Raw genomic sequence first — 4,439 nt, forward strand, 5'->3', positions numbered from 1 at the left:
TACTGCATTTGTGTTGTTATATGTTTTAGTGTAATATTTGCTTAACAAACCACCATCTTCCAAGCTATATTTGCTTAACAAACTCACCTACATGTTGCTAGGAATTGGAGCTCCATTTTGAAGGCTAATGTTCCACAGAAGGTGAGGTACTTTCCATGGAGGCTGTTGCGCAATTGCCTTCCAACCCATGCTAATCTAATAAATCACGGTCTAGTGATCAGCAGTTTTTGTGCCACTTGCGGACTTAGTCTTGTGGACCAATGGCATGTCATGGTAGAATGTGATTGGTCTACTGCAGTATGGAATAAGGCGGGCTTGCTGGAGGAAATGGAAAATCGGAAAAGAAATGCAGATAATCTTCAGAATTTGTTGTTCAAGCTGCTCACGGAAGCTTCAACTGTATGGAGGAACAAAATTCTAATGCTACTATGGTGCATTTGGCAGGGGCGAAAAGAAGCTATGGAGAAATAAGATTTTAACACTTGTTGGAGCCTGGAGGAAAGGGCGAAAAGTGCTAGAGGACTGGCGAAAAATGACAGCACTGAGGGAAACGCAGTCAGTATCAGCAGCAGATCGACGATGTAATAAGTGGCATTGCCCTCCTTCGAACAGACTCAAGTGCAATTCTGATGCTGGCTTCTTTGACAATTCGGAACATTTGGGAGTAGAAGCAGTAATCAGAGACGCGTCTGGTACGTTCATGGCGGGACGCTGTGCGAATTCAACAGGGATGGTAATAGTGAAGAAGGGAGAAGCTACCGATGGAAGCTCTACAATGGGTATCAGGGTTGGGATGGTCGAATGTTACCTTTGAAGTCGATGCCAAAATTGTGTTTGGTGAAGTACAAAACCCCGCAGATGCCAGTTCCGAGTTTGGAGATATCATCTGCCGCTGTCAATCCATTTTACAAAGCAACGACACTTACTCAGTCAGCTTAGTTCGGAGACAAGCTAATGAGTTGGCTCATGCGTTAGCACAGTCATCTCGTTTTTCGTCTTGTCCCACTTATTTTACCACTTTACCGAGTTTTGCTTCGAATGTAATTTGCACTTCTTGCCCACTTGCGGCTAGTTAATGAAATTTGGTTTCAAAAAAAAATGAGATTAATATTTATAGATTCGGTGAAATATTTGGAATTTGAGCCCATAATAAAAGCTCTTTGTTTTATCTTCTTTTTTTTAAAAAAAAATATATCCTTTTATAGCATAAATTAAATTTTTAGATACACCACGGGTATCTAAAAAAACTTAAAATAAATTCTTTATTGGTAATTAGTAATAAACTAGCAGTATACCCGTGCTTTGCATGTAACTTTTTTCTTATAGTTTTTTTATCGTTTATTGTTATTATTAATTTTTTTGAGATAGGAAGTATAATTTTTTAGAAATCCAAAGGAAATAACCTCGAGTCTTTACAAAACAATAATTAGAATCAATGAGAATGCATGTTGAATCTACACATGAAAAATCAAGAGCAAAATAAATGAATCTCATAGTTCTCATTTTTTATATTTCATTTAAATTAACCAAATTAAGACACGTGATAGCATTTTGAGTTGAGAATGAAACTTGTTTATAAAAAATCAAATATTTAATAACAAATGTTGTAGTACGCATGCTGGTAAGTACGCTAATTGTTTAGGCTCTTTGCTTACTTCTTCCAAATCTGTAAAAAGTAAAAACAACAAATTAAACACTTATATAAGGTAGCCTATTGTAACCTCAACAATTAAAAAGAGGTAATTAGTTTAGTAGAAATTGAAAGGAAAAATACATGTAAAAACCACTAATGATGATTCAAATAGGTAGAGGAAGAGACATTAAAAATTTTCATCAAAATAGATTACTGAATAATTTGTTATAGAACTTTCTGATATTATAATTAAGTCATACCAAATTTAACTTTATCATCTTATAACTTAAGTTAATGTATTAAGTGGCTATTTTTTTAATAGTACCTAAACTCATTCTTAGCATTCTAAAATGAATTCTCTTATTTATTATATTTTCTCGAGATATATAACTAAGTTATGATGATCGAAATTAATTGATGATGAGTCACTAATTCATAATAGCTACTCTAGTGTTTATTTGGCAAATAGTGTAAAATCGACATTACAATTTGACAAAAGTATTTAAAGAAAAAGTAGAATATCACATTAACATTAAAAACAGATGGACCTTAGAGAGAGAAAGGAAATAAAATAAAAGTTCAAATTCAAGGATTTAATCAATAATTAATTTTTTCAGTTTTTTTCCTCTTAAAAATAATAAGATGTTAAAGATTAAGCCTCTAATTTTTAATTTTCACACATTGAGTCATTCACTAATGGTTTAGATTATGAAACTGTTAAGGAGACTCAATATGTGTGAAAATTAAAGTTCAGGTATCTAATCTGGAAAAATAAATAATAATGGGTCTAATCCTTTAAACCGTAAAAGTTCTAGAATTGAATTATAATTATGTGTTTGGTCTAAATAATATAATCAGATTTTAATAATAAATTCTGAATACATATATTTTAAACGATTAAACAGAAATATCACAATGAACTCCCTAGCAGACCTGAAACCAGTAAAGATTTTATAGGGTACCAATCAACACTCCCAACTGTGGCTTGCTTGAGTTCGAAAGAGATATAAACGCTTTTAGGTTAAATAGTATATATATCAATGTGGGTGGTTAGTAATCAATTTCATCATATTGTAGGACATGTAAAAGAAGTAGATAGCAACTTGTAACTTGTAGCACCTAGAGATATACATACATTTCATGAACCAAAATAGAGCACTCGACCCTCTAAAGATGGATAGGAGAAAAGGCATCTAGATGAATTGCAAATAAGTTGAGACAATTTTTCTGAAAAATAACTTTTAAGCAAAAAAATAAATGTGCCTCTTGGTTGTGAAGTTCAAATCAATGAACTGAGTATCATATATAAATTGTTAAAGCACATTACCAGTTAATGATAACTCTTCTTGGCAGCGGGAACAGAACTTCAAATCTGTTCTACAAAAGTTGTTCATAAGAGATCAACTATTACATACTCAACAAATAAATTCTCACGGTAAAATAATTACAAAGTAAAAGAATACCTACCTAAAGCAATGTAAATTCTTCATTGAATACTAACCTCTTCCAAAGTTACCCATTCTCCGATCATTAAAAAATATTAAGAAAAAGAAAGAAGACTCACAATCTTTGTGCAAATACGTGAGTTCTCTGCAAAGCGTATTGGGATTTTCATTTTGTTTGTCCATTGATGGTAGGTGTTTCTTCTCCTGCAATGTTTAATCCATATATTAACAGTTTAACTTTACTAAAAAAAACACATCCATATATGACATTATCGTGAAGCACATTGAGATTGATAGAAACTGATGAGCTTTTCCAATTGTTGACACCAACTGCTTTTACAACTTGCAAATTGTGAATTTCCATTGAAAGAGAACAGAAATAAAAGAAATCAGAAAACAAATCATAGACCAAAATAATAAATACTATACAACCAAGAGGCATATAGACAAACGAAATAGGATTCATGTAAAGACAATTCTTGTAGCAACATAAATCTACCTATATACAATGCAAAAAATAACATATGTTACTCAAAATTACAATCGACATAGGCCTCCAACACGCAACTGCATCTGAAATAAAGTAAAGAACAGAAAAATTACTATCGAAATAATTGGAAGAATCCCTAATTCTAACATTAAAATGGTTACTGGGTTCTGTAATGAAGGATCACATCCATTCGCAACTATATATAAAGAAATTAGGAAGTTGGACTAAAACAAAATTAGAAAGTAGAAAAATAAAATTGGAGAACTTAGTAAAAACACAATCAGATGGGAAACAATAGAAAATAAGAATGCATACGACGCAAACTACTAAAATAGATGGATAACACTAAAAAGGGGTATATGAACATGTGGGAGTGGGAGATGGAAAATCACCAGAATAGATAAGAATCGCAAGGAACAGGGGCAACGAACAGTTAAGAGACAGAGGAAGTGGAGTTAAGATAAGAGGAAGAAATGAAACGCAAAAGAAGAAAATAATGAGAGTAGTAGTTGAAATTTCAATCACGGTGAATAGTTAAATTTGGACTGAAGGAGTCGATTTAGGGAGAGTGGGGAGGAGCAGTTGAAATTTCAGAGAAAACCATAAGTAACGATTAAAAAAGAAAATCTGTATAGTTTAAGGAGAGAAGTTGTGTTTTGTTTTCTAGACACATCAGCAAAAATAGAAGGAAGATGCGACACGTGTCAAATCTATCTACAGATTTAGTATAGATAGATAGATAGATAGATAGATAGGGATAACATTCATTTTGATCCATAAACTAAAACTTTAAAATAAATTAGGACCTTACACTATTAAAATCTTCAATTAAAGGAAAAACATCAATTGAATCACTATACTATTCTAAAAT

The 4,439-nt window shown here is 32.2% G+C and overlaps 1 long non-coding RNA gene across 2 annotated transcripts; it reads right to left on the reverse strand.

The window, feature by feature from the left end:
* Positions 1–1,437: 1,437 nt before the first annotated feature.
* On the reverse strand, positions 1,438–4,192 carry LOC136214588 (uncharacterized). 2 transcript variants are annotated; one of them, XR_010681680.1, is made up of 5 exons: positions 3,961–4,192; positions 3,578–3,651; positions 3,198–3,282; positions 2,961–3,005; positions 1,438–1,666 (listed from the first exon to the last, which is right to left on the reverse strand). It is a non-coding gene; the product is annotated as an uncharacterized lncRNA (long non-coding RNA). The 2 variants fall into 2 exon arrangements; XR_010681674.1 differs by lacking the exon at positions 3,578–3,651 and having other exon boundaries at positions 1,455–1,666.
* Positions 4,193–4,439: the final 247 nt, after the last annotated feature.

Source organism: Euphorbia lathyris, chromosome 1 (assembly GCF_963576675.1).
Source record: "Euphorbia lathyris chromosome 1, ddEupLath1.1, whole genome shotgun sequence".
NCBI lineage: Eukaryota > Viridiplantae > Streptophyta > Magnoliopsida > Malpighiales > Euphorbiaceae > Euphorbia > Euphorbia lathyris.